The 26,758-nt window shown below is 55.9% G+C and overlaps 1 protein-coding gene across 13 annotated transcripts in view; it reads right to left on the bottom strand.

Annotated features, from left to right (window-relative positions):
* RBFOX3 (RNA binding fox-1 homolog 3) overlaps positions 1 to 26,758 on the bottom strand; it is a 145,593-nt gene that overhangs the window by 96,130 nt on the left and 22,705 nt on the right. For 9 of the 13 annotated variants that reach the window (XM_071573553.1, XM_071573546.1, XM_071573556.1 and 6 more), the window contains exon 1: positions 16,251 to 16,670. The exons of 2 other annotated variants lie outside the window; for them this stretch is intronic. The gene's annotated coding sequence lies outside the window, so the exon portion shown is untranslated. Of the gene's footprint in view, positions 1 to 16,250; positions 16,671 to 16,783; positions 16,804 to 16,986; positions 17,057 to 26,758 lie in introns of those variants that run through there. 2 more of the 13 variants (XM_071573548.1, XM_071573551.1) reach the window with 2 other exon arrangements.

The following is a 26,758-nucleotide window of genomic DNA, read 5'->3' as shown; positions in this document are numbered from 1 at the left end:
TGACATCAGAGCCTTTACCTCTGGTAGTACAAAAAAATGAATGTGTCGGGGAAGAGATCAGTTCCAAGTGCCCAAGCGCTCCATGCAAACACGGTGCAAGCCCTGGAGCCTGCCCGTAATGTGTCCTCCTGGGAGGAATTACAGGGCAGCCTAAGCCCTGCTCCAGCCCAGAGGACCTCAGCCTACACAGGCACAGACTGGTTACAGCTTATCTGTCCTTAAACACCTTGATAAATGCAGCAAGAGGCCAAATCCAGCTCCAAGGAGCCACTCTGCTCCCTTCAGGGCAACTCCAAGGCATCCTACGTGGCAACTCTTGCCCGCTGGGGAGCTGTGGCTGGAGAACACCCAAACCCAGTGCTGCTCACTCTGCACAGCCCCATGGGCACCCATTGGTGACCCCAACACATTTCCAGAGGTTCTTTCCCTGAATGGGGCCAAGTTCTCTCCAGTCAAACCAGCCCTCCCAACACTGTACTCACCTGAGGATGGGAGATCTCCATTCCTAAGGCAAAAAGAATGGTCCCCATGATGCTCTGTCCTGGCTGCTCTGGAATTCCTTCCTTCTGTCCCGCTAACATAAATAACAGCCAGATCATTTTTAACACACCATTTTTGCAGCCCCAAGCAGAGCTGTTTCCCAGGCTGCCAGAGTCCTTCACAATCCCCAAAGGATCAGCAAATGATTTTTCACTCTTCCCTTTCAATTGGAGAGAAGAGAGATCTCAGTTCAATTGCAATTAGAGTGAACTGTAGCTTGTAAGCAGCAAAAGCTCCCGTTCCACTGCATGCCAGGAATGATCTAATCAGGCACCAGGTCAGATCACCAAAAAATGAATCCCCACAGGGATGGTAATGGTTTGTACCTGCCCTGAGCTGAGCCAAGCACTGGGCCTGGGGTAGGTGCAGGGCAAGGAGGAATGGAGAGTGCACGACAGCGCAGGGACCATGGAACGGTGGTGGGAAACCAGAGGTGAGGACCTCTGCACTGTGCTCAGCCTTCCTCCTTTGGGGAGGAGGAGGAGGAGGAGGAGGAGGAGGAGGAGGAGGAGGAGGAGGAGGAGGAGGAGGAGGACTCACACATCTCCCTGCTGACTTGCAAAATGCCTCCCCAGCCAAGAGCGTGGGTCTGTGCCACTCCCCAGGATGAAGGAGCATAGGCAGCTGCTGGGGGACACTCCATCTCTCTTTCCAGCTGCTCCCCTCCAAGTCCCACCCCCACAGCCCCCTGCAGGCCTCCATGCCCTGTAGCTCCTCAGGCAGAACCAGGGATCATGGTGCTGGCACAGGGGTCCCGCTGCAGCACTGGCACTGGAAGGGAAAACAAATTTGTTTTCTCTGGCTACCCCTGCTCTGCACCCTCGGCCTCCCCCTACCCTCCTAATCTGCTCCTCACCCTGAACCAAGGAGGCTGCAGTTCAGTGGGGCAGGACACTGCAGATTAGATTGCATCCGTCTGGGTATAAATAATTTACTGCTTGATGGTCAGAGTGAATTTAATTAGTCCTTGTTCTCCTGATAGAATCAGCCCACCGCTGCTAAAGCATTTCACTCCGAATTAGCCTGAGAAGCACTAACAAGGCAGCGCTAAATTTACACACACGACATCCCCCACAGTCTCTGAAAATACAGCTCCACGGAGCAGGGAGCATGGAACAGTGCTGGCCCCGCAGGGCTGAGAGAGGCAGCACAAAGGGCAAACCCGGGCACAAGCCTGGGCAAGGAGGAATGCCGAGAGGTGGCATAGACAGGCAATGGCGCACAAACCCCATCCCTCTGCAGTTTGCCCAGGGATTTGAAGAGGGGGCAAGGGGACAGGGAGTTTGTGGTTGGCAGAGCTGATGCTGCTGCCCACTGAAGCCCCTCCTGCCCTGTGCCAGCTCAGTGCCTACCTCACTCCCCTTCTCCCAGCTCTCAGGGTTATGCCAGGCTGCTGGCTGTGGGAATTGCTGCTACAGTCTTGGAGAAGCACCAGCACACGTCAGCGCTCCAGGGGGACGTGTGCCTGCTCACCTGGAATGGAGAGGAGAGGAGGGAACAGCAGGAGTGGCTGCAGTAGATGGGTACAGATCCCCGAGGCAGTGCCGGGTCCTGGCAGCCCCCCAGCCCTGGGCTGCACTCCCACCCTATGCTCAGCATCCTGTCCAAGCACAGGCTGCATATCAGCCTCATCTGAGATGGAACTGGGCAGTCCCGAGGGGTTTAGACACAACCCAAGGGCACCAAACGCAGCAGGAGGGTTCCTGCTCCACTGGGTGCATCCCTACAGACTTTTGAGGGCCACAGCTCCAGGCTGCACATACATCACTGTGAGCTTGGCCCCCAAAACCTGCTGTGCCCCCAACACAGACACCCATCCCTGTAACGTGTCGACACCCATTTTCCCTGCACTCTGTAAATCCCATCCCTGTAAATGCGTTACCACCCGTTTTCCCTTATGCTCCATAATGAGCCTTGAGTTCTCCACTAAGGACAGAGCCGCTCTGCCCGTGACGCTTTACTGCTCCTGCCTCCCTGCTCTGACCTCCCATGTCTCCACTAGGATTTATGCTCCCCATTAGCAGTCTGCCCGAGCCGCTTCCCCTGTCACTGGGGCGAGGTGGCACCACAGCTGGCTGTGCCACACCGAGCCCCACTGGAGAGCCCAGACCACACTAAACAGCATGGGGTGACACTTTGCCAGGCACCAATACCTCCACAGACACAAACCCAGGGCATTTCCACCCAGAACTGAAACCCTGGGGATCTGAGCCAGCAGGGAAAGGCTGAGAAGGCAGCTCCAGCAGTGAGGATGCTCTGGGTTGTGGCAGAGGGAACCTGCCTGGGGGAATCATGCGGGGAACTGGGTGTGCCTGCTGATTTCTGCCTGGAGCAGAGACAGCCACCACAGAATTTCCCTCAGCAGCTCGGTGGCTGCCTTCCCTGCTGGCACAGAGAACAAACCGGCTTGTTTTCCCTAATCACTGGGCACTGGCTCTGAGCCAGCAGCCCACCATGCTGCATCTCACTCAATAAGTCACCTGTAAAGGTGAAGCAGCAACAGCCACCAGCAGCTGACAGGAGCCCACAGGCAGAGGCCACGTCTCCCTCTTCCCCAGTTCGTGGCTGCTGGGCCACAACAACCATGACAGCGCTGGGGTACAGGGGCATCCTTGGGATCTGGGGCATCCTCAGGGCTCAGCAGCATGGAGGGAGCAGTATCCGTCCCTCCCACTCTTCCTCCCTCCCTCCACAAGCTCACCCTCCACCCAAGTCCCTCTCCCCACAACAGGCAGATCTCTCTCCTCTCCTCTGTCCTCTCTCCTATTTACACGTAAGCCAGGCTGACAACTCCTCTTCATCACAGTGTCAGAGCCTTCCTTGGCAGCCATGCATCTCAAGCAGGACAGCACCATAAATATTGCATAGGAGGTGTTTCTAATCTAGTTACGGGCTCAGCCTCTCACGCTCTTCCATCAGGAAGCCTTGGATTGAAATTGAAGTGTATTAGTATAATTTTATCAGGTTTTATTAAGCCTGGGGTCTCACGTTTTTGATATATAGTTTTAATTAAGTTTTAAGTCAAAGAATGCAGTTGCTCATATTTTATCTCACTGTGGCACGTCGGGAGGAGGCAGTTAATCAGCACATACCCAAACTTCCCTCAGCCTGTGACGAACGGGTGGAAACTTTGCCAGTGGAGCCCAATTTCCCTCCATGGCTTACAGCCCAACTAACCTCCAGTGCCCAGCTCCAGCCCATTCCCCATGCCTGTGCTCTCTTGCCCTCTCATGTCAGGTCCCATGCAGGAACACACACAAGTGGGAGGGAGGGAAAAGCCTCTGACAAAGTGGGGAAGAGGGAGGAGTACCCAGAGGCAGCTGGCACCAGGGGCTGCCCCTGGCTGTGCTCAGCAGCAGCAGCTGCCACTGGCAGCGGGAGAGTGGCCAGTGACCCAGGAGCAGGTCCTGGCAGTGCTGCAGAGTCCCTGTCCCCATTGCCACCCACATGTCCTGCAGGGACAGAATAAAGGGCCAGCTCCAGCGAGGGATGGACTGTCACCTCTCCCTCAGAGCAACCATGGGGCTCTGGGCTGAGCCACATGCCAGTGCCAGGGGCCCAGCATGGATGTTTTCATCCATCATGGAAAAACAGAATCCAAACCTGCAGCTGTGGGGAGTGCCCAAGCCCACAGCAGGCACCCCATGGGTGCAGCAGCCCCTTGAGGATGGTACAGCCCCTGGCAGCTGCCAGCTGCACAGCGGGGCTGCCAGGAGCATCACCAGCGGATGCTCTTCTTTCTGCTATGAACAGCAGTTTGGGGACACAAACCTTGGGGTCTCTGCCTTCTGCAGCCAGAGCAGCAGATGCCATCACAGCTGGCACTGCTGCTGCCCTTGCTTTGTGGCTTTCTGCCTGTGGAGGCTGCATCTCCCCAGGGACCTAAGGTCATGGTGATGGCAGATAGCTCACAGGTCCTTGGGAAAGGCTGATTCATCCCATCTGGAAGGAGCCATAGCACAAGGCAGGGCAGAGGGTGCCCACCCACCACTCCACCTGGGCACTATGACATGTCTGGCTGCAATTGTGCCCTCCCCACACACAGCTGGGGCAACAGGACCACATCACGTCAGCCTGCATGCACCTTCCCTGGTTGGGAGTCATGGCAAACCCCCCACCAGCAGCCCCAGCCAGGCTGGGGTCTCCAGAGATCTGACCCAGAGCATCACCACATCCTGGGCAGCAGGGACACATACAACACACTACCCCAGATGTGTGTCACCACCCCCTTAGCTAGGGGCAGAGATCTCAGAGGATTTCTGAGGATGGAAACAGCCACAGCCCATAAACATCTTGGGTCCTGGAACTTCCCTAGTATGGGAAGTGAAGGAGCCAAGCACAGACCTGTCTCTTCCAGCTGAGGTGCTGAAAAATTTATCATCGAACTTGCCAAAACAAACTCAATAAAAAACCCACTTCAATGGTATTATATAAAAAAAATTATAATCTTTCCCACGTCGTGGTCCCCATTTTGAAGAGTGGCAGAAACTGACGAGTGCAGCATTACAAGTGACGGGTACAGTCCTGCCAGTGACAGCCACATCACCAGCCAGGACACCCTGGCAGGGCCAGGTGCACAAGGATTGTGGTGACCCCAGGGGAGTGAGGGACCACTGGAGCTCTCAGTGCCAAGAAGAACCCACTCCCCTGTGACTAGCTCCAGCATCCCACTGCCTCCCTGGATAACCACATCCCATCCTGGGGAACAGCCAATGCTCACAGCCAGGGTGACAGCACGCGGCTACAACGCCATCACCAACGACAGCAATGTCTTTGCAATGAGGAGGAAGGGAATCCCAGGACGAGCAGGAATGGTTCTGCTCATCAGATGCAAGACTGATAGACTTGGGGGGTGGGGAGCATGTTTTGCATTTCCTTCTTTCTCCTTTGCAAAGAAATGGGGATTTGGGTTTGGATTTGAACTTCATCCAGAAAAAAATAATTTCCTTTGAAAAGGAAGCAGTTGGATTGCTTAACATGCTCCGTCCCTATTCCCATTGAAATGGGATTTAAGACAAAGAGAGAATTTCAGGCCAAGCAGCCCCACTCCTGCTGCATCACAGTGTGCGCGTTACCCTGGGGCCCACTGGCCCCTCAGCCCCTCACCTGACAGGCAGGACCATCCTGCCTGCCCCTGGGCAGCAGGAAACCCACTGCAGCCAGGGCTCAGCTCCAAGGCTCTGCAAAGGCTTCCTGTGCACAGGAGCTGCAGGAATTGCTGCTGGGGGGCTCCTGCCCACCAAACCTGCAGCTCAGGACATGCAGCACCCGAGCCCTGCGCCCGCCACAGCACCAGCACATCATCAGCATGACAGCTGCCCACCCACATCCCGCCACCCACCCCAGTGCTGGTGCTGCCGGCATGGCTGTGGGTGCTGTGGGGCCACTGGGAGAGCTGCAGGTGCCTGTGCCGAGACTGCAGATGAATTTGCACTGGGCAGCAAGAGAGCAGGGTAGGGTGAGCTGGTGAGCGAGTGCGCTGCGTGTCATTCCAATGTGTGTATTTATATCCTTCCCCGACGCAGCATCCCTTTGTAAAGGCATGGAGCGTGTACAGGCAGGGCTGTCAGTTCAGCGGCATGTTACAAGTGTTTGATATGGAGATTTTGGCAGTGGGAATGGATGTACCTCGCTGAGAGGTTTATGTAAAATGACAGCTTCTGGAAAATGAAGCACTCAGATATAAAAAAAAAAGTACAAACAAAAGGGGAGGGAGGGGAGGCCTTCACTTGGTGAGGCCGAAGTGGATCTTTCCTCTCTGCCGGCTCCAAGCAGCTCCCACCGCAGCTGCAGCAGCAGCACCAGCCCCACCAGCTCAGCAGGTTCAGCTCCACAGCCGCACTCCCCCACCTCGGCCGCTGCCCCATTTCCATCCCATCCCTCCTCCTCCTCTCCCCTGTTTACGGGCTGCGCCTTTCATCGCTGCTGTGCGTGGGCGCGTGCGGGCGGCAGGAGGAGGATGCCTGGGAGCGCTGCTGGCTGCAGCCCCGGCGATGCGCTGCAACTCCTGCCTCGGCGGCTGGGACAGGGCACGCAGCACCGACAGTGCCAGGCAGTGCCTGAGCCCCTCACCAAGGCTGGGATGGCACGATGCTGTGCCAACAGTCCCCCTGCCAGGGCTGGGACAGGGGGATGTGGTGCCAGCGGAGTCGGGCATGGTCCAAGCCTTGCACTGGGGCTGGGATGGTGGAATGCAGTGCCAATGGAGCTGGGCAGTGGCTAGTCCCTCTGTCACAGTGCTGTGCCCCGGAAAGATACTGAGGTCTGGTCAACAAGCAACTCCAACACCCACCAAGCAGTCTGCATGGGCATATGCAACTGGAGGAAGCCCAGCTGAGGCTGGCGGCACTGCAGGGGGAACGGATGTGATCCCACCTCCAGATAGATCCAAACCCCATTTCCTGGGGAGCAGTGAGCATTTGCTCCTTTGACTCCCACTCAGGCACCCATCACTCAAAAGTGGAAGGAGGCAGGGATACAGCACCCCTGGCAGAGCCATCTCATCCAGAAAGGAACATGGAAGCAGTGCCCAGCTGCAAGGCAAGGCCAGAGTCTGGCTCACACTTCCGAAGCCGCAGCCAGTTCCCTCCTTCAGCTTTACACCCTCCTCCACTGCCTGCACCCAGCGGGGATCTGTGCCATGGCCAGGGTGGAAGCTATTCCTGCTGCAGCTATAATGATCCATAAAGAAGCTGACTTGTTTCTTACCTCTCTGAAATGAAGGATGGTGATTACCCTCTATCCCAGTTCACAAAGCCTAATCCAAATTGATGGTCTCCCAGAGATTGCTTCTCTTGTCTCTCACGAATCCAATACCCAGCTCTTCTACACATATCTACTCAGAAGCAAAACATCAGAGTAACTCACACAGGCTCCGGTTGGAAAGGCCATTTATCCTGCAGGAAAGGCTCCTGGACAAGACATTAAAGTAACAGCACGTTAGGGAGAGGTGGCAGCACCAGCATTGCCTTCCTTTGGGCTACAGGCAGCAGGGTAGGGATCTGCTCCAATCCCCTCAGGAAAGACCCCTCTAAGAGACCCCTCAGCAAGGGGCAGAAGCACTGAGGAGCAGCAGCCCAGGGCAGCGGAGCTGGGCATGGCTCCAGCTCACTATAAATATCCTGGAGCAGGAGTGACAGCGAAGGTGACAGAAGAACTGCCACCATCCACCCTGGGAGCACAGCACGGCCACCCAGGGCCCTGCCCTGTCTGTCTGCCCACACCTGAGTGAGACCTGGGAGAAAATACCCTTTGATGTCCCGCTGACAGGGTCCTGGCATGTGTGTTTGTCCCTGCGGCACAGTCGGGTCTGCAGGTGCCCAAGCAGGACTCACCGGTGATCTGGCAGGCCAGGCACCGGGGGAGCCTCAGCCACAGCCACCAGGATACAAACCCATGGAAGAGGCAGCTCTTTCCTGGACCACCAGGCTCAGGCCAGTTGGTTCTTCTGGCTCTAAGCATCTGCATTACTGAGAGTCCCCAGTGACCTCAGGCATTGCTGAGCAGGAGCGCTGAGTAGTAGCCCATGTGTCTCCAGCCACCAGCAGCCCCCTCCCCTCAGCTGGACAGCACAGGCTCCTGCAGCCCCACCTCAGGCCATGAGCTGCTGAACACTCACGTGTCAGCCCTCCCTGTGCTGCTGGAGATCTCATTCCACTGCACCGCAGGTGTGCGCAGCACTCAGAGACAGAGCAGCCATAGAGCCCCACCAGGAGAGCTGCCTCTCTGATTACACAGACAACAGCAAATCATGACAACAGACCACCATGGGGACCGGCAGAGACCATCCCTCCACTGCCAGCGGGGGCTCCGGGCCTTCCCAACAACCCCACTGCCCTGTTCGTACTCCCCACTGCCACTGGCATGCAGCCACAGAGAAAACAGGAGGAAGAGGAGGCAGAGATGGAAATGGGACCCTTTACCAGCTGCCCACTGCAGCCCTACTCCCCAGCACTGCAGTACACTCGGCTGCTCCCTGGGCACCGGCAAGAGGTCAGGCAGAAGGGAAAAGAGCTCTGTGCATGACGAGGCCAAAGGCACAGCCATGCCATGGCACCATCTGCTCTGCAAGGCACCAGGAGCCGCTGCAAGCCCTGCCTACATGTGCAGGGGCAACTCCAGCACACAGCACACACCGCCAGTGCCAGGGCAGGAGATCCACAGAGCTGGCACACCTCGCTCCAGGGAGGGACAGCCAACCCCAGCACTCCCCACCAGCTCTGGCAGCCCAAGGAAAAGCTCTGTGGGGAGCAGCTTGGGGAGCCTCGTGCTGGATGGGGAGCCCCAGGCTGGATGGGGAGTCACTGGGGAGCCCTGTACTGGATGGGCAGCCCCATGCTGGACGGGCAGCCCCAGACTGGATGGACAGCCTGACTCATGGCTGCCATTGCTCCCACCCTGCAGTGGGTGGGCGGCCACGCCAGGAGGGGCTGAGTGGGGATGCAGGAAGGGGGGCTATGGGGAGGGTGTCCCCAGAGGAACAGGGAAAACAAATCCAAACTCAAGGAATATTCACTGACCCAGCACAGCCACCACCGTGCCTATCCAATGGGGGGATCCCAGGCAAAGCCATGAGGACCCACGCACTGCTCAAATCCCTCGTCCTTGCCCAAATTCTCCTCGAACCAGACATGCCCTCACGGTGCCAGGCCTCAATGCGTGCATGCGCATGTGTTTTCATCCCAGTCTTTAAATGAGGTCTTTGCTGAGAATTTACAATTCCCTCATGGCCTCAATCTTGCAAAGATTGCTTTTTTAACACTGTTGGGCTTTAATTCTAATAAGCCTTCTCTTTATTACAGAACCAGGTCACATTGCCTTGACACTGCAAGAATATCTTTCATTGGGAAGGAAAATGGAGAAGGGAAAAGTGAAATAAAGGAATGGAGGAGGAGGAATACAGGGAAGACAAACAAATAAAAGCTGCTTCCTTCATCCCAGGGCCTTTCTGACCTCGAGGAGCAGCCAGCGGGCAGCGAGGGGCCGGGGGCGCAGAGCTCCCCTCAGCGCCGCTCGCACCCGGACGCGCAGGATTATTTCTGCTGCGGCTTCACTTCCCACGCACCCTCCCACCCTCCGCTGCTGAAAACACCAAAAGGAGCAGGGGGGGCGGGGGGAAACCTGACAAAACTTTGACAGAATGAGGACAGAGTCCAGCCCTGCCTGGACAGATGGCCACCACTGCCAGCCCAGTGCAGGGCCCTTGTTACCTGTCCGGCACCACGAGGATGGGAAGCAGGGCCGGGCAGAGGCACAGCAGCAGTGCCAAGCACCGGCAGCCCCACTGCTCCTGCCAGCAGAGATCACAACCCTGCACTGGCAGGAGGCAGCACAGTTTCATCTTCCCAGCCAATAGCTGCTCGAATGTTCACTGTCCCTTCTGGAGGCTCCAGCATCTCTCCAGCACCCAGAACTGGGCTGGGGGGGCTGCTGCCTTCCTGGCTCCCCAAGCTCTGGGGCAAACCATCTCTGTTGGTGTCTTATGTCATGGAAATGGGCTGATCTCATACCCCACCTCGGCCCCCTCTGTGCCCACATCTGTGGCCTCCAGGAGCTGGATTGGCAGGGGACTGGTTTGAGACTCATTGAACCCGCTGCCTTCACTGGTTCCTGGACAGCAAGGCCCTGTCAGTCAAACCACAGAGCGAGATGGGACTCGGGGCACTGGTTCCTGCTGCCAGTGCCTCCCACCACCCTTCCCATCCCACTGGGGCTGGGCAGGCAGCCCCAGAGCCTCCTGTGCCCCACAGGAGCTTTGTGTCATGCAGTGGGAGCATCCCAGGCAATGCCTGTGGACAGCGGTGCACAACCATAGCACTCCACAGGAATCCCTCATGCTGGTGAACCAGTTCACTTGTCACTGATGGCTTCAATGGAGCAGCCCCTTCCCTGCCTGCATCAGAGGAAAGCTCTTAGACAACCCTGACTAGGCTTCAGCATGTCAAACAGCTCAAGCACAGAAGCTAAAAGTGCCTTTTCCAGGGTGGGCAAAGGGACAAGGCTCCTGAACCCCAGGATGGGGGTGGAGGGGAGGCCGTGGATGCTCCAAATGTAGATGTTTAATTCTCAGCACTGGCAGCTGCACTCAAGGCAGGAGAGGCAGGGAAGCCATGCACAGGGGTAACCATGGCAACTTCATGGAAGTTAAATAAAAACTTCTTTAAAAAAAGCTAACGAGGTCCCTGAATCATGCTTTATCAGCTGTGTTGCTATAAAGATCGAGATCCAACCAGCTCAGGATTCCTAATTACTCCTGCAATATACTGGAGAGAGCTTTACTTAAAAAAACCCTGGCTATGTGTGGAACAATTTCAGCCCCTCTCCATGCTGGGATTTGCATAGTCCATGAAGCACCTTTCCAGATGGATCTGCTGGTGAGAACCTTCCGGGGCAGCACCTGCCTGCTCATGGCTCATCTGGTGGCTGCATACCAAACACTGCTGTCACAAAGGGAACACAGGCACAGCCCCACCAGTGCTGCTGCCACACCATGCCATGCCAGCACACTGCCACCCACCACAGTGCTGCCCAAGGGAGCATCCTGTTTCCTGGGGCTGTATCCTGGAGCTGGGTGGCTGCAGAAGATGACCTGGGCAGCCTGCAGACCCCTTGGTGCAGGGTGTTGCTCTACATTGCCATCCACAATCCACACATGCTAAACACTTGCATGTGGAGCCCTCAGTCCTGACCCCTCCGGAGAGGGCCTCAGGCATCAGGGCAGTGACACCCCAACCTCAGGGATCACCATCCCTGGGCCAGAAAGCAGCCAAACCAGAGTCCTACTCCAGCAGCTCTTGCCCCTCACTGCCTGCTGCAGTGCAGCAGCAGAGTTGCCTTCACTGCCCAGAACCTGAAGTACAGGTTCTGAGAAATCCTTAATCTCTTTTTGCTGGAAAACAGACTCCAGCCAACAAACAGACCATGCTTGAGTGCACCTGCCACCTGAGAGCACACACCCATCAGTGAGCCAGACCCCAGCACTGTTTGGGAAAGTTCCTTTAAAACCCCCATTTCCATCAGTCACAGAAGCAAAGGCTTCTGGAGGATCTGCCAGAGCCAAAGGTTTGTCAGCAGGGACCAAGAGCTCCCAACCCTGCAGACAAGGGACAGCAATGCTGTCACCCCCCGCCGCCCCTGTCCTGCCCCCATATAGCCTGAGCCCCAAAGAACAAAGCACTGAGAAGGCCTGAGCCCAGCTGGGCACCAATCCCCAAACCATCACATTTAGCCAAAGGATGCTACGTTTTCTGCTACAAAGAGGGCTGCACCACTAACAGCTTTAAAGGGTTATTTGGAGTCTTTATTTTCATAGCTTATGGTAAGAGTCAGTGAATTACAAGTATTATTTACTAAACTCATTTAATTCAAGCTGATTCTGAATGGAAATTAGAATTCAATTAAAAGGTGGGGGGAAATTCAGCATTTTGAAACAGATTATTAAGTAAAGCTACATTAAAACACATTGGACACATAAATTTCTGGGAACAAGTTCTATATTTACAAGAGGATTTATTCAGCCAAGGAAGTATCATTTGTGGTCCAGGAACTGAGGAACCCACTATCAAGGTCAAGATTTTATCAGCAGGTCTCAGATTCTCACATCTGTGTTTCACCCACAGCTTGATTAAGAGTTTAGAAGCCTGGAAAACTCTCTCTTTTGCTCCAGCTTCTGCTTTAGAATTAATTGTTTATCGATCCAGCAGGAGGAAAATATTCTCTCTTGCTGTGAAGGAGCTGCCGGGAGCTGAGCCTGTTGTCAAAAGTTGTTTTATCACTTCCATAAATTCCAGTTGTGGTGGCTTCCTCAGCTTCAATTGCCCTGTTTTTCTGGATGTACACCCTCCTCACAGATCCCTCCAGATGATTTTGGCAGATTATAGCTCTCAGGCCCCTGCCCAGATTCCCAGTTTCAGAAAACCTGGATCCATCAGACTGCCCAGAGGGAGCAGCAGTGGTTGTGCTCAAATTCCACTGAGCCCAAGTCCCCTTATATATGTAAATCCTGTTTTCCCCACCATCTCCTGCCCAGGCAGAGTTGAGCACAGGGGAGCACATCGGCCACTATGGCACACCCAGGAGAGGAGGGAACTGGCAGGGGCTCAGCAGTCACCATCCCCATCCCTGGGGCAGCATCTCACACCCTCACAGCAGCACCAGCCCAGAGCCCAGAAGAGCCTGGTTCTTTTTTCATTTTACCAGGGGGAACACGGGCAGCCTGGCAGGACCCACGTGAGCATGCACTTCCTTCCATGCTTGGGAAAACCAGCAGCAAAACACTGGGAGAAAACAGCTTTTCCCATCAAGGAAACCCTCTGAATACCCTTTCTCCTGCTCAAGATCCATCCTCCCAGCCCATGACCCACCCTGGGTGACAAGGGCAGCAGGGACTGAGCTCCAGAGCCACCTGCTACTCAGGAAACTCACAGGAGAAGAACCAGGTTCAGTTTCTGAGCAGGACAAGCCATGCCTGGAAGCGAGGGGGGCATATCCACAGCAGATAATGGAACATGAAAAGGGATCCCACAGTCCTGTGCTCATTTCTACCCGTTAGAAATTCAATCTTGTCTAGTCGGGAAGAGACAAGGATGCCTGGAGCACCCGCGTGTGATCAGAGTGAAGGGGAGAGATGCCTTCAGACTGGTTTATTAGAGGTTCAAAACAACTGTAATCTCAATAACTAATGAAATAACAGAGAAAACGATTTTGCCTCCTCATCTGGTATCTCAGCCTGTCAATTAATTTGCAGGAATGTACATCCCAAAATACCTCAAACGATTCCAGCAGAAAGCCCTGGAATGGCACCAACAGCAGCTGCTGCCTGTATGGCAGGAGGAGAGAGGAAGGAGAAACTGCTTTTGGTAGTGCTGAGCACCCGGGCTGAGATGGAACATCCTGATGGAAGAGCTCTTGGCTGGCAGCAACTCTGTGGTGATGCCCAGGGAGCTCCAGGCTCCCGGCACCACACGGCTTTGGCCACAGCTCCACAACTGAAGAATGTCCAGCATAACCCCCTCACCTCCCCCTGGCTCAAACCTCCCTTCCAGCTCCTCTTCCTTGCCACAGCCTTTGGAAAAGAGCAGATCAGCCATAAGGACTCACTGTCCATTGTGCTTCCACCCCATAAGGATGTAAATTAAAAGAGAACTCAAATAAATTACAGAACTTCCCTCATACCTTTTATTATCTCAATAACCTTCAGGGGGATTTATCCACCATCAGCTGAGCAACTGAGAACTGTGCTGACAAACTAATTCAGGAAATGTACAACCAAAACCCCTTATTTATGCACCAAAATCGGTGGAATCGGCCTGTGCTGATGAGCTGCTCCAGAGTGGGACTAATAGGGACCCTCACGAGTGCCCAAAGTCAGCCATCCTGTGCTCAAACCCCACTCCCACAATCCTCTCCAGCTGTTGTGGCAAAGGACGTAAACTATCCCATCCCCAGTAGGAAAGAGGGATCCTGCTGTGCAGGGCATGGTGACAAAGTGGCAGCAGCTGCATGGAGGGACAGGCTCTGCCACCAGTACAGGCTGCTCAGCCATCCCAGTGCTTGGGATGTCACCCTGGTAATTCAGGATGACATATTGTAGTCATGGGAGATGGAGAAACAGTGCAACTAGGGAAGAGAAAAATCCCAGCCCTTGCCACAGAGGGACTGTGTGATTGGGGAATGTACAGAGCATGCATGACTGGCCAGGTCTGGGGGAGGAAAGCTGGAGGAAAGAGTTTTCCAGACGTGGTATCACACATAGCAAGGGTCAGTATCCTAAAACATCCTAAAACCTCCCAGTCTGCCCAGGCCTGGGAGCAGCAGGGAAGGACGGGAAGGGACAGGACAGGCACGGCCCCAGTCCTGCAGCCAAGCACAGGGTGCCCACGAGAGACACCAGCCTTGCGCAGAGCAGGCTCCTGGCAAGGTGTCTGGCTGGTGACGGCTCCTTCAGTGCTCAGCTCTGTGACGTCTGTCCCCACAGTGCCCAAACTGCCAGAAAGGAGCAAGAGCTGCCTCTGCTGGGCCAGGGGCTTCCCAGTCCCTCTGCTCCCAAAAGCAACTGCCGCAAGCCCAGCAGAGGTTCTGCTGCTGCAGCCGCGGTTGTGCCCTGTGCCAGGACTCTCTGCAGTGCTGAATGATCCCACAGAACACTTCAAAGGAGAGGGGGAACAAATATCCTTCACTATTTTCTGTGAAATTTCAAGCAGAGCCTCGGCACAACTCCCTGGAGCCAGGAACGAGCTCCCACCAACAGCCAGGTCCTGCCAGCTCCAGCCACTGCAACCAGTCCTCCCTAAAAATTATCAACTCCAGGCTATTTCTCCATCTGTTATCCAGAAAACTAGCCTTCATTTCTTGCCTTGTGAGGCTTTATCATGCCTCAACCATTTTAGCCTGAAAGAAGGAAGCTCTTTGGGAAGCAGAGTGCCTTCCTCTCTGTGCAGCACCCAGCACAGCACCCAGCATTGCCAGGCCTCCAGCTCTGGGGATGCAAACTCCAGGCAGCAGGATACACACCCAAACCGCTGAGAGATGAACCATGAGCCCCAGAGAACAACAGGCACAATTAGAAAGGAAAGGTGTTCCCTGACCTTGCAGCCTCCTCCAGCACATGGTAACCTGCACCCACCGTGGGCTGTGCCCCCCAGGACAGAACCTGGTGGTCGGAGCTGCCCTGCCCCAGTGCCAGGCAGTGAGTGCCAAACGTTCCCCAAAGGCGGCTGAAAATACCCGGGGCTGTTAATGTCACGCTCATTGGAGTGAGAAGCTGAGAAATCCCTGCTGCCTCACCGCTCCACCTGCGCTGCCAATGCCTCGGGAGGCTACCCCGGCCGGAGGGAGGGACAGTCCGTGCCCCTGGCCCAGCACACCTGCGGCCCGACAGGACCTGTCCCGGACCCCGCGCCGCGGCTGTTGCCCTCAGATCTGGCCTGACGTGTCTGGAGGCGACGCTGTTGAGCGATGCTGTGAGCGATGTGTGCGGTGTAGCCTCCTGGCACGCACACCTCCGGGCACCAGGGTAACTTGGCATTTCTACATGGATAATGGCGCTGGGCACCCACACACACCACACGCACAACCCAGGTAACCCCGAAGGGCCTTCGCCATCCATCCGCCTCCTCGGCGCAAGCCCTGCACATGCCAGCACAGCAAGCTTGTCTTGCAATGGAATTCCTGGAGACAGGCAGGAATACGGGAGAGGAAAAACCCACGGAGAGCTGCCTCGCTCCCCGGGCTCTGCCTCAGAGCTCACCCAGACCACGCAGGACCCTTTCTTCCTCCTCCTTCATCAATCCCATTGATCCAGACTCCACCTCACCTCACCCAACTTTTTCCTGCAATTTACCTTTGTACAGAGGCTGTAACGGTAATTAGCGCCATGTTCCTATTAACAGCACCTCCTAATTAAGACATTCCTTACGAACACAAACTTAATGCGGCCCCTCGCACGTTCCACGCTGTCGCTGGACCGAGCCGGCTCAGCCACCGGACCCTGTCGGGCTCCCCATCGGAACGTGGTCCCGGAGCACACTGGCTGCCGCCCCGGCCCGCTCCGGAGCCGCCCGCCTTCCCCGGGATGCGCTCCGGTAGCGCCGCCGCGGGGCTGCCCGTGTGTCTCCCGGTGCGGTTCCCAGTGGACATTCCGCTCCCGGGGCCGTCGCGGCGGAACTTCGCCGCCCCCCCGGTCCCCTCACCGCTGTCCCCGGTAAACTCACGCGCTCAGAGGTCCCCGATGCGACGGCACGGGGCGGCCGTGAGTCCGCGCCTGCCGAGCGGCATCTCCCGAGCAGCGGCGACCGGGGCAGCCCGGCGGCGGGTCGAGCGGACCGGGCCGGGCTCTGAGGGCTGCGCTCCCCGGGTCGGGCTCTGAGGGCTGCGCCCCCCGGGCCGGGCCGAGCTCTCCGGGCTGCGCTCCCCGGACCGGGCTCTGAGGGCTGCGCCCCCCGGGCCGGGCCGAGCTCTCCGGGCTGCGCCCCCCGGGCCGGGCCGAGCTCTCCGGGCTGCGCTCCCCGGGCCGGGCCGAGCTCTCCGGGCTGCGCTCCCCGGACCGGACCGGGCTCTCCGGGATGCGTTCCCCGGGCCGCCCCGCACGCAGCTGCGCCCGCGCCACCGGAGCCGCCGAGGGCTCGCGCCCGCCCCGGCCCCGCCTGCCGCCGCCCCCCCCACCCCTCACGCCCCCTGCGGGGAGACCCGAGCGCGGTGCGGGGAGGGAGGGCTGGTCCCGGGGCTCCCCCCCACGGGCTCCCACCGCTGCGCCAGGAAAAGAGCTGGATTTCGTCTGTTCCTCTCCCAAAAATGAGCCTCCGGCAGCGGCTCCGCCTGGAAGCGAAGCCGCGGCTGCGGGGCTGCCCCCGCGGAGGGACCGGGGCTGCCCCGGCGGGCTCTCCCCATCCCTCCCTGCGCTCAGGAGCACCAGGCACTGCGGTCCCGCGGCTAGTGAGGAGCAGAGACCTCTGGACAAGCCGGATCAGGGACACTGATTCCATCACTGTGCATCCATCTGGGCGCTGGGTGGGATGCCCAGGCCCACTTCAGCCCCTGGCAGGACGGCAGCGGGGAAAGGGATTTCCACTCCTCACCGCAAACACTGGGGAACCCGAGGCAATGCCGGAAGCCAGCAGGATGTAGGCTTGTAGCATCCTCCACACTCACTGAAGCTCCGTGGTGCGTGTCTCAGCCCCTTACCCTTCCTTCCCCTTCAGTGCCATTTAAGGATCTCTGGGCAGGGATTCGGGCATTCCCACCGCAGCTGGAAGCTTCCTGGGCTGTTATGCAAGAGCAGACCTCTGGCATTCCCGGATCTCTCCCGTCTCCCTGCTGCTCACCTCCTCCCGCGGGAAGCCGCTGGAGCGGTGCAGATCTGTGCTATTGCACTGTGCAGACCCCGAGCTGTCAGAGGTCCTTCTCTGTCTTTTCCTGGGCTCGTTATCACGCGATCCCATTTCAGAAAGCCATGAGCTGTGGCTGTTCTAGCAGCAAGTCCCTTGTACTGGGTGGCTGAGTCCCCCTGAACCCTCCCAGCCCAGGGGATGTCACAGTACAGTGACAGTGACCTGCTCAGCACCTTTTTCCAGCTCAAATTATTTATTTGTGGTTCCCAGTAGTTAATACTGTTGTGAAGCTCCTCACGTTCTATTTCCTGAGAAATATCTGGAATACCTACAAGTCTGCTTGAGCCAGCAGTTATTTTCTACAAGCTTAGCACAGGGTCATCTCTGAGACATTCTCAGTCTCATGCAGAGCTCACCCACAGCCCCCCAAAAACAGGCACTGTTTCCCCTCCCTCCAGAGGGTTCTGAGGAAGACTCCAGAGAAAACCATCAGGGTTATGAGGTGCCACAATGTGAGTGAGCATTATGAATGCAAGGACTGCACCTCTCCCATACCCACATCTATTTTGTATGATCCACGGGTGTATTTTTAGCCCTCGGGGCTGCAGCAGCTCCAGTGCCGAGTACAGCAGCCCTTGTTCTCCCAACAAAGGCAGCGCTCAGTCAGGCCTGCTCCCAGCTCTGCCCCGCTGTGCCACTTCCTCACGCTTCACTGGGGCTAAAGATGCTTTAGGCAGCAAATTTGGAGAATGAGAAGCTGGGAATGCAGGAGAGCTCAGCTCTGCAAAATCTCCCCTGTATCTCAAGGCTCCAAGCTGGGTTCTGCCTGACATCCATTCCTAGAAACGCAAAGCAGTCCCAGTTTGGAGGTGCAGCCGTGTGAGAGGGAGATGTGCATGCAGAGCAGTGGAGAGGCAGGAATGTGGCATCAGGATGCTGGGCTCATGAGATGCTGGGATTGCTAGGCAACCTGATGGAGAAGGCCCAAGCTCAGGCATCCACAAAGGGCTCCTGAACATGGAACCACTCAGAGAGGAACCCACTGGGAGAACCTGCCCAGAGGTCTCCAGGAGGGCAAGTCTGGGAACTTGGCCGTGGCAGAAGAGGAGGAGGAGGAGCAGTGGGGGATAATGGCAGAGGATGTGTGAGAGCAGCAGAGGGAAGAGCAGCTGTTGGAAAAATCACAAGGCTGTTTGTGAACCAGGGGAACAAGTATTAGTCTGGGGAAAATAGTTTTTCCCTTTTTTCTTAGTTGATTCCACAGCCTACTTGCCTTCACTTGGAGGCAGTTGGAGTTGTTTAAATTACTGCTGCTGGTTTGTTTTCATCTTTAAGAAAGATGAAATTTTCATCTTCAGAACCATGGCTGGACCACAGAGATGACGAGACCTGCTGCAGCTCTGTCTGGGGTTTTTCCTAAATGCAGCTGCTGGAACATGGAATAGCACAGCCCCGGCACTGGGGATGCCCTCAGTCTCCGGAGCTGAGCATCGTGTCCCTGTCAGGGCAGTGCCAAGCATCCAGTCCTGAAATCTCCACAAGGCAACAGGTGCCACTCAGTACCAGGGAGAAAAGGAGGTGACAACCCTGCCACATGCTTCCCCAGAGCTATCAGGGCCCCTGAACTTTGAGGTGCCCAAAGCGTGTCCAGCCCCTCCTCATGATTCTACCTGAAAACAGGATGTTTGCAGCATGTTCAGCCCTGACACAACCCCAACAGCTCAAGCCAGGCCCTGCCAGGAGCTTCACCTGCCAGTGCCCATGCCCATGCCTGTCCCAGCGGTGCAGGCAGAGGGCCTGGGGAGCTTTTCTCAGAGAGCTGCCAGAACACTGGGTACCTGCACCATCCTTGGCTGCAACGGAGACAGTGGGATGACATGGCAGGAAGCAGGGTTGTTTTTTTGGCAAGTAGCACATGCCCCGACCCACAAAACGCAAAGCAGAACATACCATCATGGTGAGGAGCTGAATGGACACACAGTCTGCAAAGCACCGTAGGGGAGGCAGGGAGGGTCACGGTGATGGGCTCTGCAATAATGCTTTTTAAAATATAATTTCCAATAGATTTCGTAGCTAAGTTATGCAACATAATGAGCAAAGCTACAATGCAATTGTCACTGCACATTAACAGCGAAATCCTGAGCCTCTATTACACTAATAAACTTATTAAATCAGTGAACATTGTGCTGCATCAATCAATTACTGAAACAATGCCAAGATCGGGAGAACAATCTGATATCCATTACAGGGAGCAGGAACAGGGATGTCACCAGGGCTGCCCGCAGTGCTGTGTGCTTTAAAGCATTCCCTGTGTTCACAGCATCGATGGATGCTCCACCTGCCACGTTCGCAGCCACTTCCCCTGCTCCAGGGCAGGGAATGAGCCTGAAGCCACCCATGTGCTTGGACCTCAGGGCCCTACCCAGAGCAGGAGGTGGATGGGGAAAGCACCACCAGCCCCACTGCTGGGATTGCCCCAATGCCAAGCAATGGGCACTGCAGCACCAGCAGCACTTGGTGACAGAAATCACCCTGCAAAGAGGCAAAGCCTTAGTGAGGGACTCGTGGCCACAGTTGCTGCCAAGTGCTTGGACTGGCTTCCCACTCCTGGGCACCAGCTCAGGCCCCATTGCTCCCTCTGCCCTCAGCCAAAGGCTTATTCCTGGCTGCCTGCCCTGAGCTCCTTCCCAAATCATCCCTGGAGCACTCACAGGGAGCAGCAAGTGGATATGGAACAGCCAAGATTCGGCCATCACCTTGCTACCCCTTTCCAAGGAGTTGGCATTGGCCTGAGCCAGCAGGTCTGTGCCCACAGCAGAGCTCAGGCTGAGCTCATCCCTGGCTCTGGGACTACAGCCACCCACATTTCCAAGGAAGGGCATTGCTCCAGCACCAGGATGGAGCATGGGAAGGCTGGCAGGGGTTTGGCCCTACAGCACCCCCAGCTTTCACACCCTCTTCAACCCCATGAAATCCCATCAACACCAATGTGACATCCTTAGGAGACTGTTAAATGTGAAATAAGGTGAGCTTGGGGAAACCTGAGAAGATGTCCATGCAAACACCTCAGCAGAGCATGCCTTGCACCTTGATGAAGTGATTTGACACAGCACTAATTATGCAAATTAATCATTGGTAAATTAGGTCCTTGGTTATTTATTTATTTATTTCGTGTTCTGCACCACAGCCCAGTGGGAACAGCACTGGGAGAGAGGAGCAGCTCCATTCCATCTGAGAAGGAATGTTTGGTAACATGTTGCATGATCCAACCTCCCCACATTCTTTCTCAGATGAAATTCAGAATTGATTTGCTGGTATCACACTGCTCCCAGCCCTCAATATGTCATGGCAGTTAATGAACCATGCCAGGGACTCATTTATAACCCACTATTAGCTGCTTCCATCGAAAGAGGATTTTTTTCCCCTCTTTGCTCTGATATTCTAAAACTTTAAAAAACAAACCCAACTTCACACACAAAAAAATCACCAGCAACACCAAGATCACCAAAATCAGCACCAGCTGAAAGTCAAACACTTGTGTGATTCCCACCCTCCCTCTTGGACTCAGCTCTCAAGCAACCACAGAAAAGGCCCTGGACAATAAGTCAAAATGCTGCTGATTTTCCCCAGGTTCCTCCCCAGCCCCTGCTCCCTTTGGGCAGAACAGCTCATGGCATCTCCTGAGCGCAGCTGATCTGACCCCAGCTCCACAACCTGCCTTGGAAATCATCCCGGAGGAAAGCACCGGGAGCTGGACCTGAGAGGTAAGCGGTTCTGCGTCCAGCTCCCTCCTGCTCACCACGGCTGCTGGAGCTGGGATCTCGCTCCAAAGGAGCCTTGGCTGGGAGCAGGGAGGTGATGCTGAGAACCGGAGAGGCCCAGGAAGGCAGTGGCATTCCCCTTCACTTCGCTCTGCATCCGCACGTCAGGATGGCAGCGACAACTCTATCGGGGGATCAAGAGCTAATTAAATTTACCAGGATCATTGAAGAGGAAATTATTTAATATTCTGCATGGAATTTAATATCTGAAAGCATGAATGGCCTTGTTTCATCAGAGATCTGTTCCCTCCCAACATTCAACTTTACTTTTCAGAGGCAGCCTGGCCGCCGAGGGACAGACAGGGACGGGGGAGGACGCTGCCAGCAGGAGCTGTGCTGCCAGAGCCAGGCAGAAACAAACAGCAGAGAGTGGAGCGTCAACAGAGCCGTGGCCGCATCCTCAGGTGCTCCCAATGGAGCAGCAGCTCTGCGATCCAGGGAGAGCAGCTTCCCAATGGGCTCTGCTGTCTCCTCTGCGGGAGGATCCTCCTGTTCCCACCCACCATTGCTGCTCCACGCAGAGCTGCCACTCCTCCACTGAGCACCCGCATCCCATGGGGCCTTTAGTTTGTGACCTTACACTGTCATCTTGTCCCATGTGAACAGCCAAAAAGGTGCCACTTCTAAAACTCCCCTGGTTTGTTCCTTCATCCAAATAGGAGCCTCAATTGGCCACACCAGGACACAGGGAAAGAACTTTGCCACAGGGAACCTTCACCTTGGCTGTGCATCCCTGTGGTGCTGCTCACTCAGGTCAGCTCTGAGCACCTTCTGTGTTGCAGAAGGATCCCAGTGTTGAGTTTTCCCATGCTCTGTGCTCCCAGCTCCTCAGCTTCTCCTCCTCCTTCAGGAGGGCTGCAAAGACTCTCCTGGTCCCGATGTCTGGTGGCTGCCTCTGTGCCCTCTCTGGACTGTGTCCCTAAAGCAGCAGGGTGCCAGGGAGGAGAGAGGATGTGGAATGCCAGGTGGTATGCAGGGTGCCAGGTGAGAGGTGGGATGCCATCAGCCACCTTCCTGGCCCTGTAAGTGGGGTGTGGGACTGCTGTCCATACTGAGCAGTGGCTGGGACACCACAGGAGTGATGTCCTCAGCACAGCAAGTTTCCCTGATGCAGTTCAGCCACTCATCAAGAACTACTCTGTCCCCTACAACCCAGCTCCTGCCTTGGCTGTTAGTGAGTTTCTAGAACCAAATGCCAGGCTCTGCTTGCTGCTGTCAAGGAAAGTCCAGGAATCACTTTCCAAAGACCCCTAGGTTCTGGCCACCTGCGCCTCCAGCCCCACAACAGCCAGTGGGGGCCAGGTTTCTCCAGACCCCCCCAAACCTCCCTTCAGGGCAGGGGACCCCACATGTCCTACATCCCCTCCAGCCAAGCCATTGCTCACAGTCCCCCTTCCTTTGGGTGAAACCAGCTGCAGGAAGTGCTATTCCACAGCCTCAGTGCTGTGGGTCCCCTGTGACTGTGTCCCAGAGACAGGCACAGATCCTCAGCAGAACCAGCATCTCTTCAGTGGAGCAGGAGCTACCAGGTCTGGGCTCTCCCAAGGGCGCACCAACCTTCTGCTAGAGACCCCCAGCTCCAGGCCCTCTGGCTCCTTGTTTCCCTCTCTCTGCCCTGATAACGTCTCCTTCCCCTCACACACATGAAAGTAATGATAAGAAGCAATCATTTTGTTTCTGTATTTGTGTCACCAAAACTTCCAGTTAATTCCTGTTGCTGCCAGCATGGAGGCACTAATACCTCTGTGAAAGACAAAGCAATTATTACTAAACATAGCTTGTTCCTTGCATTGTCACCACCCGAACCACCTAAACCCTGGGCCATTGTCAGCATCTTCCTCTTAACCAGCAGGGGCAAAAAAGATTTTTTTTTGGCAAAACAAGGTGCACCCAGATCCTTCCCTCCCCCATCACTGCAGCACCCACTTCGTGCTCCAGCAGAGGAACTCCAGGTGGAGAGTGACATGAGTCTGACCACAGCTCGAGGGAGGCACAGGCTTCACCCATGGACAGCCAGGACGGGGACATCACCCTGACCAAGGCTGAGACACTCCAGTGCCTCAGTCCAGAGCTCTGGGACTGCTCTGAGCCCTGCAGCAAAGGCTGTCTGGGTAACAGGGACCTTGCTGGGCACAGGGACACAAAAACGATCCCCTAAAGAGAGGTCTGTTTTCAGGGGAGGGAAAGGATATGCTGAGGGTGGACACAGGGAGCTGGATCTCCCACAAGTCTGAGCATCAGTCCCATTCAGCCACCCAACTTCTCTGCCACAGCAGTGCCTCCCTGCTCCTCCCCAGGTGACGGACATGCCACTGCCTGACCCAGACACAGGCACATTAGCTGTGCTCCAGTGTCTCCAGCTGGATGGAGACACCATGTCTGCTGCAGGACCCTCTGCAGCACCAGACCTTGTTATCCTGCAGGTCTGCTCTCAAGAAATTAAAATGAACCATAAAATGACAAGTAAAGTGGAATAAGGAAGGTAAGAGGAAGAATGTAAATGGTGACCTTGGCATGTGCATAGCACCCTCAAAGCACCTGTTTCCAGGTCAGTACAGCCCCAAGGAGGGAACACAAGATGGGGACACAGCTCTTGTGCATGGGAGCCCTGGGGGTTGCTGCCCCCCACTCCCAGGTGCCCACCATATGGACCTATATGGGATTCAGAGCCCTGGAATAAGATGTGGTACCCCCAGCCCTGTAGGCCCTTTCTGGTTTGCACAAAACGCACAGACTTATGGGCAGCCACCACTTGGAAGGACACAGGGAGGGAGTAGCAGTCACAGAGTTAATGACAGACACAGGCTCCCCACCAAGGGCTGAAATGAGCTGATACCTGAAGGCAGCACACACCTGGGTGACCTACATACCACCACTGATGGAATATTTAACAGCACTTTCCAATGGACTGGGCACGAAGAACCTCACAGCTCTTGCATGTAATGAACCCTCTGTCTCCATCTCTTCTGGCCTCAGAGGGGTTTATGGGAACAGGCAGAGGCTGAGCAGGGAGAACAGGAGCGCAAACTACATCCCTTTACTGGGATTTTAGCCAGATGCTCACCAGTATCCCGAATATTTGTACAGCTCCCAAAGCAAGGGCTTCCAGCCCTGGGCAGTGCACCAGGATCCTGATTTAGCTGCTTCCCATCCAAGGGCAGTGACATTTCCTATACCACCCCCTGCCTAGAGCTGCCCAGGAACCTCCACCCCCAGCTACTGCACAGGAAAGCATGAGGGATGCTCCAGAGGCACCCACAGCATAGGCTGGTCCTGGGCGACAGATCCAGCTCCAGGTGAGCTACACTGTCCAGAGCAGCCTCCCAGTGGGGGGAACTCTGGAACAGCCCCGAGATGAGAGACAAGGGCCAGCTCCCTGTGAACTGCCCTTAAAAATGTTTCCATAACACTTCATAGTCAACCTCCAGTACTACCTCCAGTAATTAACAGCTACATTTTAATTAAACATTGATTAGCAACTAATTAGTCTAATGATTAGTCACCTGAAGGAGACAAAGCAAAATACTGGGGCTGCCAAGATAGGAGCCAGAGAAAGCAAATGATGAAAGACGAGAGGCAGCTGAAATTCTTCCTCTGCTTCCCTCTGGGCCAAACGTTTCTTCATGCTTTGGTCCTTTACAGATGAAGCTTCAAGGCGAATTTTCCTAATTGTGGCAATTCTGTTAGAGTCTCAGGTGAGTGATGGGGAGGAGACTGAGTTATTTCATCTTTCCCATCAGATCTCAGCCTGTTAATGCAGCTAAAGGGCCTCTCCCTGCCAAGGAGACTCAGTCTGTTACCATAACAAAGTCAGGGAGGACTGCTGTGTCTTCAGAACTGTAGCATCCTGAGGAGATGCCTGTCAAGCACAGGCAGCCCCCTGGCAGCAGCAGTGTGCCTCCCTGCCCATGGCCACTGCACACTCCTCAGACCCTGCCATCACTCTGTTCCTCCCAGCAGACCCAGTCTGTTGTCTCCTGCCCACCAGAGGGGTCTCCCAGCACTCTGCTTCCCCTGCCCAAGCAGCTGCCCTGTGCTGTGCAGGCCTCTGGCAGACCCAGCTGATGGAGCTGTGCAGGGCTCTGGGACAGCGAGGATGCAGCAGGAGAAGACAGAGCCCTTGGTGGCAGCTGGCAGGGCACAGCACAGCCCAGCTGGGTCCAACCTCCTCTTGAGGGATCCAGGCTGGAGACTTGCTCCCTCTGCCTGCACATGGTCACATCCTGGTGCAAACATCTCACCCAGGCACGTGCTGCTTCACAGCACTGAGTGCCACGGGTTTGGTACCTGCAACCACACTGCCCCAGTACCTTGGCAGTGGTACCTGCGGGTTGCTCAGCACCCACCCCACCAAGCCCTCCTGCAGAACATCAACTCAAGTCACCCCAAAATACACCCTCACACCATTTAGCCCTGCACAGCCACAGCTTTGCACTTAGGAGGAGCTGGGGACTCGGACCAGTCTGAAAAAGCAGGTTCCCCATGTGCCAAGGACTAATGTTCAGGCCTGTCCTTCAGAACAGCTCTGTGGGTGACACTCCGACCCCTCGGGTGCTCCCACATGGCTCAGCTCAGAGCAGGAGGGGCAGGCGCTGCCCACACACCCCTGCAGGCCCGCTCATTTACCAGGGCTGTGCTGGATGAGGATGTTTATTATTTCGCTGGACCCTTTTGTGAGATAATCCTATTTACCTCCATCACTTATGCCTCAGAAAATCACTCTGGCTGAGGGTTATGAAAGCACTTAGAGCCGTGCTCCCCTGGCACTCTGCAGCTCCTGCCCCTCCCCAGCTGCTCTCCCCAGGCATCCCTACAGAGCCCAGCAGCCCTGCAGCCCCTTCCCTCCTTTTCCCTCCACCCCACAAGTGTCTTCACCCTTCTGCCAGTCTGAGCTTCTTTGGGTCTTCCCCCTGCCTCCCTTTTCTTTCCATCTTCCTCTGCCCTGCTCATTCCTGACTCTTCCCTTGAGTTTTACTGGAAAGCAAAGCAGTGATGCTGGGAGGTGTAGGGAGGTGGTGCCCAGCCTGTGCTGAACCAGACCCATCTGGCAGTGCTGCCCAAGGAGCCCATTGGCATCGCTCCCATTGCCCAGGCACAGGAAAATTCCCCAGGGAGGTCACCCAAAGGTAGAGGCCAGGCAGGATGGGGTGGGCCAGGCTCAGCAAGGAACAATGTGATTCAGGACTCCTCCATTCATGGCACACACAGCCCAGTCTGGCCAGCAGGACCTGAGCAGGAGCCCCTGTGCCCTGGAGGAGCACAAGGACCTATAGTGAGGGGTGGGAAGGGTTAAACCAAACCCTCATCCCCTGCCTCGGCTCAGAGGTATATTGGTCACTTCACACATCTCCTCACACGGGAAATGGAACGATCAATGGGGTCAGGTCAGGGAGAGGCAGCTGAGTGGATACTGATACCTTCCTTCTCCTTGTGCTGGGAATGGCACCTGCTGGGAAGCCCTCGAAGCTCCCACACCAGCATATCTGGAGCTTCCTTGGAGCTCCCTGAAATGGGAGTTCTCAGTCCCCTCTGAGCAGGGGAGGAGGCAGAGACCAGCACCAGGCAGCAGCC

This window comes from Pithys albifrons, chromosome 19 (genome assembly GCF_047495875.1).
Source record: "Pithys albifrons albifrons isolate INPA30051 chromosome 19, PitAlb_v1, whole genome shotgun sequence".
Classification (NCBI taxonomy): domain Eukaryota; kingdom Metazoa; phylum Chordata; class Aves; order Passeriformes; family Thamnophilidae; genus Pithys; species Pithys albifrons.
Note: the sequence above shows the minus strand (reverse complement) of the source record. Positions and strands in the feature narration are given on the sequence as shown.